At 47.6% G+C, this 12,029-nt stretch overlaps 1 non-coding gene across 1 annotated transcript; it reads left to right on the forward strand.

The window, feature by feature from the left end:
- Nucleotides 1–3,558: 3,558 nt before the first annotated feature.
- On the forward strand, nucleotides 3,559–3,630 carry TRNAT-CGU (transfer RNA threonine (anticodon CGU)). Its single transcript has one exon. It is a non-coding gene; the product is annotated as a tRNA-Thr (tRNA).
- The last annotated feature ends 8,399 nt before the right edge of the window (nucleotides 3,631–12,029 follow it).

Raw genomic sequence — 12,029 nt, forward strand, 5'->3', positions numbered from 1 at the left:
AAATAGATCAAACTTTAATGTGCAGTTCAATATTATTCCAGCAGATGGCGTTATAGGTCTTTTTAGTACATTTAAAAAACCCCTTAGCGAGAAAAGAAGTGGGGGAGGAAGAACAAAGGAGTGGAAAGAGGGGCAGAGAATTTGAAATCTGGTATTGGGATGTAGCAATCACCTTGTTAAAACACTGCTGCCTCCAGCAAAAGCTTGTGCCAGATGCGTCAGAGAAAGGAGAAAAACAAGGCAGCCAACTAACTGTAGCCTGGACCATATAGTCACTCTCTGTATGTCTACACTGTAACTGTAGTACCTATAATCCAGCTACAGTCATGCAGGGGAGCAGGGACTGTGTCCCTTTACTGCAGACAATGCTCATTTGCCACTGAGCAGGTTTTGACCTTTCTTGGTATGAGAGCTGCTTATTACAAGCACATGGTGATATGGTGCAGTATACTGAAGGGGTTGATTTGTATTTGTGTTGCTGTATTAATTTGAAGATTCAGAGGGTGAGAGATATTGGGGGCGGGGGCGATATCTCCTAGGTATCATGGCACTATTCCCAGGCAACACAGCCAGCTCTGGGAAATAGGAGCATTCAGCCTGTTCTCTGCCAGGCGATCATTTCCCCAAGTCTGCAGCTAGGCCCAGAGCTGCTGCTTCTGCAGGATTCATCCTGGTCACTCATCTGTTTGCAAACATCTTGAGGCTGATCTTCCAACTGCAACTTGTCGAGAGTCCTCTAATATATTCACCGCAAGATGCACTTCTGCCTCTACACGCTTGTTGTTAGGGTGGGTGACACCGCTCGTTGAACAGATGCAGACCTCCTTGGGTATGTGACACACAGTATTATGTCAAGGGCGATTAATCATACAAAGAAAATGCTACTGAATAAAAGTCGTCCTGACTGTAATGTGTAAATCTTGTGGAGTCTATTAGCTTTCTGGAAAAGTTTTGAACTCTTGTAACAGTGCTAAACTGTGTATTTCTGCCCTGTTCCTTACAGGTTTGGTTATAATTGGTGGACAGTATATTAGTTACGCCTTACATGCCCATCTGTAGCTAGATAAACAAGAACACCTAATGCAAGTACAGTTGGTTGCTTGGGAGGTGATTTCTGATGTTTTTTTAATTTGAAAAGCAAATTTTTGTACTTAGCAAAGCAACTGTTCACTTTCCAAGCCAGCTATTTGTTGGGCTGAAGTCCTAAAACAAAGTCTTGGTCTTTACTTAATTACCCAAAGTGGGGGTGGTGGGAGTGTCAGGATAACAGAATACATGTACTTTTTTTTAGGATGCCATGAATCAAATAAAACCGAACAGATGCATGGATGCAAACTGACAGATACATTATAGAAAGCTAGCTAGATTCAATAATATAAGTATTCATAGACTCATAGACTTTGAGGTCAGAAGGGACCAATGTGATCATCTAGTCTGACCTCCTGCACAAAGCAGACTACAGAACCCTACCCATCCACTTCTATAACAAACCCCTAACCTATGTCCGAGTTATTGAAGCCCGCAAATTGTGGTTTGAAGACCACTCAAATTATACTGTTTTCAGGAGGAAGACATCAGCCACTAAAAGCCAAGTAAGGTATGTCAATTTAAAAACTGGAAGCCAAAAATGTTATGTTAGTGCAAAGCTACATTAGGTGTCAAAACTACACAGTCCAAATTCTCCCCTAAAAACAAGATATGGTGGGGTGAAATCGCAACTGAGTCGCTTTGTGGGGTCTGACCCCACGTTGGCCAGAAGACTGGAGATTTAGTGGCTGTAAACCTAAAGGAGAAAACATTCCTCAAGTGGTAGTTAATATTAATGTTGGTATGAATTTATTGTATTTTATTACATAATGAATAATAATATGATCAAACTACGAACATGAACGTTCAGGCTGTCAGGAAATACGTCCTGAGCAGACATGTTAGACTGCAGGATGTTCTCCCAAAGGACGTGAGGAAAATCCACTTTCTTGGGGCATTTCACGTTTAGACTGGACCAGCGCTAGTAATGCGAAGTGTGCGACATGGAACACTTTGCTGTACGGGCGTTTAGCACTCGTGAAAGGTCCCAGTTGGTAGCTGGGGAAACAGCCCGACGTTGGAGCCAGATTTGTGGTGTGGCTACTGCCGCTACGCCAAAGTGTGCATCGCTATAGAAACAGAGTGAACAGTCTGCACGAAGCGCTCCGTGGCTTAGGGGGTTGATTGTGGGTTAAAAAGCGTTGTACCGCGAGGTCGCAGGTTCAAATCTAGCCGACCTCAGCAAGGCATTTGTTACTCCAGTTTCCAGATTTAAACGCAGCCCCTGCAAAGGGCAACGGTGGTTGGGTAAGGCTAAAAGATAGCTCCGCTCTGAGGGCAGCTGATGTCCTCAGAGCCAAGCCGTGATGGGGCTGTCTGCCTCTTCCCTCGTTCTGTTTAGATGGGGGGCGGCCTGTCTCGGTTACTTATCTGAGGGGTGAAAGCTCGTTCTAGAAAGAGGCCTAAAGTGCATGCTGCATTACATGAGTCGTGGAAGTTTGTCCCTGGCTTGGCAACTCCTTACTTGGGAAGAGGGAGAAGTGAGCGTCTTACATCCTGGTGGGGAAGTGCATCCATATAACATGCTACCTTGAAATCCCCTTTCGGGGACGGGGCGATGGATGCCTCGGAAGCGTGCAGCCTAATTTACATGGTTGCAACCGCTTGTCTTGGAGGGAGCAGAGCGCTACTTGCATGAACGTGGAAACGGGGCTATCTTGCTGCAGCCGGTGCTCTTTTCTCATTGGCGAGGGCTGCAGACGGGAGATAGGGACGGGTGCATTCGCCCCTTACACACAGGGGAGGACTTCATATCACCTGAAAGTTTGTCCATGGTCGCTTTGCAACTTCTGGCGAGTTTTTCGCTGTCTGCGAGAAGCAAAGTGAAGCACAGCAGGCAAGAATTGGTTTGATGAATTCCGAGGTGCATTGAGGCCGGGACTGCTCCTCGCAGCTTTATAGCTACTAGGGATTTGAGGGGTCCATTGGAAGGATTTTGAGGTGCCTGGGATGGCAATCGCGGGAGGACGTGTGCAGTTTGCACACAGGAGACCTGAAAGTTCATCTGTGGCCGCTTTGCAGTTGCTGGCTTTTGCTTTAGTTACACTAGGGGGAAGAAGTTGTAGGAGAGAAAGGGGGGTGTATTGCAACCCTCCCTCACACACTGCACCCATGAGTCCTGCTGGTGCTTGGGGGAACTGCATGGAAGGAGCGGAGGAGTGCAGCATTGCATTACAATCCACCCCTCCCCTCCGACAGGCTGTTTTACATGCATAAGGCCGGAAAGTTTATCCGTGGCTGCTTTGGAGCTGCGGGGGTTTGGCAGCTGTGTGCTGTGCTCCGCACGGGCAGCGGCGGATAGAACGTTGGGCCACGCTGGCTGGAACGCGACCAGGGCAAATAGAACGTTGGGCCACGCGGCTGGAACGCGACCAGGGCAAATAGAACGTTGGGCCACGCGGCTGGAACGCAGGCCGGGGATCGCCGGCTGCTGCCTTCCACTGGCTGCTTCCGCCTGCTGCTAGCCCGTCAGGCGCGGTGGCCAAGTGGTAAGGCGTCGGTCTCGTAAACCGAAGATCGCGGGTTCGAACCCCGTCCGTGCCTGAAAAGGAAATATAGCGCCCGGGCTGCTTGGGAAGGGGAGCCTGGCTCCGCCTTGTACAGCCTCTTTTTATTTTTCAGCGTCTGCTCCGTTTATTGAGACACACAAAGGGGGGCCCGAGCTGCAGAGACGAGGGGACCACGTAACCTCCCCCTGCTCCTCCCCGGGGAGGTGCTACTGCACGCAGCGGTTTCTTCTGGCGGCGTCGCACAAAGGAGCGTGCACCGCTCCGCATGGGCCCTGCAGACTGCGGGGCCGGGCGTGCACCCACCGCTGGAGGAGCGCTGCAAGGGGGTGGGATTGCATGCGCTCTGTAGACCCCTCCGAGCAGCGACTTCTGGCCCTAGCCTAGGCTATGAAAGCGGAGCCGAGACTGTACCGGGAGGACTGCAGTCGGGCAGCCTCTTTTCCTGCATTGCATTGCAAAGGGGCGGGGGGAGAATTGCAGCAGAAGAGCCTGCTTTCCAGCGCTGCAAAGGGGGAGGGATGCAGCGGGGGGCAAACCGTTTTCCTGCATTGCTCGCGTGTGGTGCGCTTGAGAGAGACCGCGAGAAAGAAAAGGGGACTGGCCGCCCGTTTTCCTGCATTGCAACGGGGGGAGGGATTGCAGCTGGGGAGCCGGTTTTCCTGCATTGCACAGGTTTGTGTGTGACGGGGGTGGAATGACAGTTGTCTTTGCACGGGGAATGCAGCCAGGCTCATTGATTTGTCATGCATTGTTCCGGGTTACAGCTGGGCAGTCCCAGTTTCATTGCATGTGGAAATTGCAGGTGGCCAGTTTTCTGCTTTGTTTTGGGGGTAGGGTTGTTAGTTTGGGTTGGATGTATTCCTGGAGCTTTCATCTCATGATATTATCTTTAATTAAAAATCATTCCTGGAGACTCCAGGACAATCCTGGAGGGTTGTCAACCACACTTTGGGGGAAGCAGGTTGCCACTGAAATTGGAGAACCCATTGCCCTGGTTTAGTTCAAGATATTGCTTAAGCCCTTAGACCACTTGAGTACTAAACAAATAATAACTATGTATTTAAAACAAATTGTTGTGCCCACTCCAATTTTCTTAGTTACTAATCTTTCTAATTGACCAGAATTGTAGTTACATGCATGTGGTAGGGTTTCCGGGTGTCCAGTGTTCAGCTGGAACACCCAGTCGAAAAGGGATCCTGGCAGCTCTGGTCAGCACTGCTGACCAGGCTGTTAAAAGTCCAGTTGGTGCAAGGCAGGCAGGCTCCCTACCTGGCTCCACACGGCTCCCCAGAAATGGCAACATGTCCCTGTGGTCTGTAGGCGGAGGGACGGCTGGGGGGTGCCAGGCACTGCCCCTACCCAAAGTGCCGACTTTGCAGCTCCCATTGGCCATGGAGCTGCGGGTGGAGGCAGCACGCAGAGCCGCCTGGCTGCGCCTCCGCCTAGAAGCTGAGGGACAAGCTGGCTGTTTCTGGAAGCTGCCTGAGGTAAGCGCCGCCCACACCTCCTCCTGCACCCCAATCTCCTGCTTCAGTCTGGAGCCCCCTCCCGCACCTTCGGCCCCAGCCCAGAGCCCCCTCCTGCACACCAAACCTCACATCCCCAGTCCCACCCCAGAGCCTGCACCCCCAGCTGGAGCCCTCATCCCGTCCCGCACCCCAACCTCCTGCCTCAGCCCTGAGCCCCCTCCCACACCCAAACTCCCTCCCAGAGCCCACACCCTAACCCACTGCTGACCTCGACCCACCCACCCCAGCCCTGAGCCCCCTCCCGCACTCAAATTCCTTTCTGGAGTCTGCACCCCTCCCAGCCCACCCCCCTGCACTCCGAACCCCTCGGCCCCAGCCCAGAGCCCCCTGCTGCACCCCAAATTCCTCATCACTGGCCCCACCTCAGAGCCCGCACCCTCAGCCAGAGCCCTCACCTCCCCCCTCACCCCAACCCCCAGCCTGGAGCCCCCTCCCACACCCTGAACCCTTAATTTCTGGCCCCATCCCTAGCTGGAGCTCTCACAGCCCAACCCCCTGCTCCAGCCCAGTGAAAATGAGCGAGTGAGTGAGGGCAGGGGAAAGCAAGTGACAGAGGGAGGGGGAAGGAGTGAGCGGGGGCAGGGCCTCAAAGAAGGGGTGGGGTAGGGGTCTGGCCTCAGGGAAGTGGTGGGGCAGGAGGCGGGGCAAGGGTGTTTAGGTTTGTGCGATTAGAAAGTGTGAAACTCTAGCATGGTTATTTAACACTGGGCATGTATAGATCGTCTGGGATTTTCACTGTAGCTTCAGGACATTAGGGGTCCAATTCTCCAGCTCCTTTGCTCTCAGCCCAGATTACCACTGAAGATGCTGCAGGGAAACAGTGACTCCTTTCTGTTAACGGGAACAATCCCTTTGTGCCATCCAGGCCTGGTGAGCGGCAACTGCAGAGCCCCACATCACGCCGTTAGCAGTGGACACAAATCCAGGCTGAATAAAGAGATAAGAGACGCTGATAGCACATTCCTTATGGCTAATGAACAACTATAACCCAAAAGCACCTAATGTATGCTAGAGATTGGTCTGAATTTAAACCCTGGATCTAAGACATCCCAAATACTGGAAGTTCAGTTCCTCATCCAAACTACAGCTCAGGCCCCTCCCTGATACACAGCAGTATGTTGTGATGGGCAGAGTATGGAAAGGAAACCTTTATGCCACTTATTGCAATGATTTTTGTCGTACTACTGTATCTGAGAAGAGGCCAGAGGCAGTGTGTTTTGCTTAATGTGAGTGTAAATATTTCAATAAAAGAAACATTTGGTGCTGCATGAAAGGTGGAGGATTGCTTGGTAAGCACGAAGCACTGAAGTCCTCTTGCTTTTACCCTTGTGTAAGGGCTTTGGTTTGTTGTGACACATAACACCTGTAAATGGTATTGGGAGGCCAAATTGTGTAAATTTGGGGCAGCATAGAGTTCATTGGAGTTGCCCCTGCTTACACCAGTGCTGAATTTGGCCCCTGGACTCTTTGCATCTACATTTATGCAAGGGCAGTTATACCAGATTTGTGTAACACACATATTTGCAACTCAGAATTCTGAGGTGGGGGGTCTGAGATGGATGAAATTGAGAGTCACCACTTTATGGCATTGTTGTCCAGTGGTTAGAGTAGAGCAGTGAGGTTCAGTCCTCAAAGGTATTTAGGCTCCTAACTTCCATTTCTATCCATGGAAATCAGGCAGCCTAAATAACTTTGCGGATCTGGGCCTGGGAGTCTCTGTTCTGGATTCTGCCACTGCCTTACTTGATTACAAAGTCACAAATGGTTAGATACTTCAGAAGACTTGAGTCACGTCTTGTAACGAGAAGGCTACTTATTCTGGTGCCTTGGGGAGAGCTGAGCTCTTGGAAAATCTGTCCCTAATTGTTTTGTGCTTCACAGTTACTCACAGGTTAAATGGGTATTATGCCATTTATCTTCCCCACATACGTGTTGGAAGAATTCGTGTGTTCGAAGCACTTTAGAATCTTAGGATAAAAGGTGTTACGGAAGGACACCATATTATCAAACCAGAGAAAGTGTCATTTAAATCTCAATGTAAAAGGCAGGGGATGCAATTCCTGTACATTGGATTAGTCAGCTTTTGCACAAAAGTGTGACATAGCCATAAGACTGAGAGCCAGGCATTTTCAGTACTAATTCTGTCTCTGAGGCTGACTTTCTCTGTGGCCTTAACAAGCCAATTACTTGCTGCTTAGTTTCACCAGCTGTAAAATGGGGATAATACATTCTAACTCACAGCTGCATAGGCAGGGAAATGGAACAGAATGTTTGCCTGGGATTTGGAAGATGAAAACACTCAGCACATATGGAGGGTTTATGATTATTGTATTAATCTGGTCCAGTTTCATCAGTGTTTGTTCAGACTCAGCTGGCCAGATCCTCCCTGGCATTTGCTGTTTTCTTTGTAGCTCGCCTGTAAGGTGAAAATCTTGGGCTCTGATCCTGCAAGCAGACTCGTACAATTGGACCCTTGGGCTGTATTCAATGCATTTCTAATATGGGAAGGGTAGAGAGAAATGCAGTCCTGCACATGGGACTAGATAAAATTAAAAACCTACAAATTTAATTAAGAGATTAACAAAACGTACGTTTCTTCCAAGGATTATGTCACAAGGGTTCCCTGTTAAAGGAGCGAGGGATGCTATATTTCTTGAGGGTATGTATGGGAAACGACACCAACTGGAATGCAAGTTTTTAGCCCCTGTAGTATTAATACTAATGATATTTGTGCTTATCTAGTGTCTTCCAACCAATCTAGTGTCTTCTAAGCCCTACTACAATGCTAATGTACAATGCGCTTTGTACCCACTCCCCTGCTCTGATTGACCCCAGGCCAATCCTCTAGGGTTCTTATCCCAGTACTTTCCCTACAGAGCCGAAGTACATTCCCAGCACCACTCTTTACATAGAGCTCTTCTATGAAACCTGAACCCCGGCAATTGTAAGCCTTTTAGTGCAGGGACCATCTTTTAGTTATGTGTTTGTACCTCACCTAGCACAGTGGAGCGCTGGTCCACGAGGGGGCCCTTTGACATTATTACAATGCAAATAATAAACAATACAATTTCTTAATAAGTCAGGAAACCTAAGCAGGATTGGTGAAAGACAAACGAATGAGCAGCTACACTGAATTACGATGCAAGAGACTTTTAAAAATGCTTGTTAAAGGCCTAATTCTGACATCCTTAGTACTTACTTACTCACCCACATTGAACACAGTAGGACTCTGTGCCTGCAAAAGTGCCACTCAGCATGAGTAGAGGGGGACAGGATCAGATCCTACGTGTTACACTCTTTTACTCTCCAAGAAAACCACTCAGAAATGATTGATGGTGAATCTGATTTTTCTCCCCCACTGGGCAGTTAAGACAGACAGTGGAGAGCCTTTGTCCCTAGCATTTTGCTACTGATGGGACTGTCAGGGTATAAAAAGAGTAGATGTGTTCATTATGCATCCTGCTGACCTTTGAGCAGACAGACTCTGCAAAAGGAAGTACTTGTACTCTTCCTAGCATTGGAGCTGCGCCAGGCCTGAGCCCTGGTACCGCACCTCTCGTGTTGGGAGGTCAGATGCAATGAAAGAGCTCTGCTGTGTTGCATGATACTATCAGACTGAATGAAAGCGCCCACCTCCCTGCTAGCTCCAGCAAGTGATTTCCAGACCCACTACATAGGACAGAACAGTGTTCTGTGGAGTCCTTCTGTGGGTTGAATGTGGGAAGCTTTCTTATCAGCCGCTGTTGCAAACCTAACAATAGGTGAACAACGTGCCTGGTAATACACCTTTACTCTAATATAACATGACCCGATATAACACAAATTCGGATATAACGCAGTAAAGCAGTGCTCCAGGGGGGCGGGGCTGCATGCTCCGGCAGATCAAAGCAAGTTTGATATAACGCGGTAAGATTTGGCCCCCAAGGACAGCGTTATATGGGAGTAGAGGTGTACTGTGTGTTTATAGCGTGGTAGAATGGACACAGACATGGTCTGTGTGATGACTAGGGACAACAAGGAAGACTGAAAACCAGAACTCCCAATGTCACGTGCTGGGCAAAATGAAACCTCAAGCAAATTCTGAACAAAATCATTTTAATCCTATCAATGGATTAATCCCGGGGGGCTCTGCTTTAAACATTGTGTAGGCATGTTTCTGCAGCTGAGCAGTCAGTGAAAATCTGTTGTACCCTGAAAGGATTTGATTGATGCTGTGCTCAAGCTTGTTATTGGGGAATGAAGTTTTGTCTAGTGGTTAACACAGGGGTTTTGGAATCAGGACTCATGGAGTGAGATTCTGTGCTGGGCCTGCAAGGAGATGTAGCACTGACAGCCCCAGCAGGGGGAAGAGGGGGCAAAGGTGAGTTTAAGGTATTTGAACGTATCTTTCCATCAGGAGTAGCAGGTATCTGGGATACCGTGTCACCATTACACATAAGCAGCAAAGGGTCCTGTGGCACCTTATACACTAACAGACGTTTTGGAGCATGAGCTTTCGTGGGTGAATACCCACTTAGTCGGATGCATGGGTATTCACCCACGAAAGTTCATGCTCCAAAATGTCTGTTAGTCTATAAGGTGCCACAGGACTCTTTGCTGCTTTTACAGATCCAGACTAACACGGCTACCCCTCTGATACATTACACATAGTGGATCTATTAGCAGAATTGTATAACACGTATTTCCAAAGTTACAGAGGTCTAGAGTAACAACTGCAGTAAAAAATCGTGGCCAGGTCCTCAACTGCTGTAAATTAATATAGTTCCATTTAAATCAGTGTAGCTCACTTGACTTACGCCAGCTGAGACCAGGCTCCACATTTAAAGAAAAAAGCAATTTCTTTTACTAATAATACTTCAGATAAACATAGCTGGAAGGATTGGGCAAGCTCACTTCCTTTTCATCATGGGTGCTGCTTCTTTACATTATACTGCATTATACTCCCTTTAAAGAATGATGCTGCATAGGTCACTTTCATTTTTGTTTCTAGTCAGTTTCATTTTCTAGTTCTGGTGCACTAGCACTTTGTTTTTATGTTTTGAATTCACAGCACTGCTGGGATATATTCACATGCTCCTCTGTCCTCCCCCACCTTGCCCCTCCCATCATCTTTTCCCCTACCCCAAAAATTCATTGAATTAAAAAAAAAATGAAATTTTCATCTATTAGATTTTAAAGTCTGAATTTTGTTTCGCAAGCTAAATCTGAGGAATTAACTAATTTTTAATTCCCCTTTAAGTAATCAAGAGACTCATGCTTTGATCCTGTCAGCAGGAAGGCTAGGCAAGATTTTCAAAAGTGTCTGATGATTTTGGGTATTTCTTTTTCTGAGTGCCTGACCTTAATAATGAATGGAGATATACCTATCTCATAGAGCTGGAAGGGACCCTGAAAGGTCATTGAGTCCAGCCCCTTGCCTTCACTAGCAGGACTAAACATTGATTTTGCCCCTGATCCTTAAATGGCTCCCTTGAACTCACAACTCTTGAGTTTAGTAGGCCAATGTGCAAACCACTGAACTATCCCTTCCCCTAGTGAGTTGCTTTAAAGGGGCCAGATGTTCAGAAAGTGCTGAGCACCCGCCAAAAATATGGCCCCTTTAAGGTGTCTTGGTTGAGCACCCGAAAATGGAGACACTCAAAATTACTGGTCTCTTGAAATCTTGACCATGTGTTTCTCATCCCACTTAGATTGGCAGCTTTTATTCAGTCAACAGTTTTCACGACCTCTTTACATTTGTTATAAAAGTAAGTGTAAAAAATGTATTGTTGATTTAAATAAAAAACGATGTCGGTGTAACTAATTTGTGTAAGTGTGTTTCAAGAGGGTGGCAGAAAATATTGACCTTGAAGGGCCAAGGTGTGGAGGAATTTGGGAAGTGAGGTTTCCTTTGCTTAGATTGTAAAAAAAATTCTCAGTGCCTTGGGAACCACCCCCGCCATTACCTTTCATGAGCCCCCCCAGGGGTAGCAACCCACCAGTTGAGAAGCACTGTGTTAGCATGGGAGTGGCTATGTCAGACTGATGATGTAATATTCTGTGGCGTGACTACTAGAACCTGTGTTAAGCTTTTGTGGATGGCTAGTGTGAACATGATGTTTCCAAAAGCCTGATCAGCGCTGCTGGTGCAGTTAATAAAGGCAGCCATTTTGCCTCCTGCCTACATCAGTACTTAATTTGAATGAAAGTGGTGTCAGGGCTTGAGCAATGTTTTTACTTTCATAACTTACGCAACAAGCCCAGAGGTGCCATGGCTATGAATTGCCAAGCCTAGAGGTGCCGGAGCTCAGCCCTGGCACAAATTGTGCACTGCCCTACACGTAATACGAGCTGTCTTTGTTAGAGAAAATCTTGAACTCATTAACTGAAGAAAAATATAAATGCATGGGTCTGATCCTGAAAACGCTTATGGGTGCCAATACTCCTGGCTTGAGCAGTGCTGCTGGAGCCAATAGGACTGCTCATATGAGTAAGAGCCAATGGAGGAGAAGGGGGGGTGACTAAAGAGCATGGGGCTTCTGGGTTCGAACCTACCTTTATAAACAATGAATGGAAGGTCTTGGCTGAAGTGACGCCCAGGTAGCACAGTATAAAAAACTGTGATAACATTTCATGTCGCTTAAGCAATTCAATGAATGATTTATTCTGTAAAGTGGAGCAGCTGGTTTATGAGAAAGCCAGACCACTGCTGGCCCCCCCCCAAAAAGCAACTGTCCAAAATGAAGCCAGGGAACAGTATTTTCAGTGTTGCTGGAATCATAAATATACTGTCGAGCAAAATAACACAAGAATAAGTAAATGCCAAACTGTGAAGTCATCACATGGTTACAGCAATGTGATTCTCATTTCCATTATAATTTAGAATTTAATAGACCAACTGAAGTTTGACCAAGAGGCATTTCTT

This window comes from Gopherus flavomarginatus, chromosome 12, assembly GCF_025201925.1.
Source record: "Gopherus flavomarginatus isolate rGopFla2 chromosome 12, rGopFla2.mat.asm, whole genome shotgun sequence".
Classification (NCBI taxonomy): domain Eukaryota; kingdom Metazoa; phylum Chordata; order Testudines; family Testudinidae; genus Gopherus; species Gopherus flavomarginatus.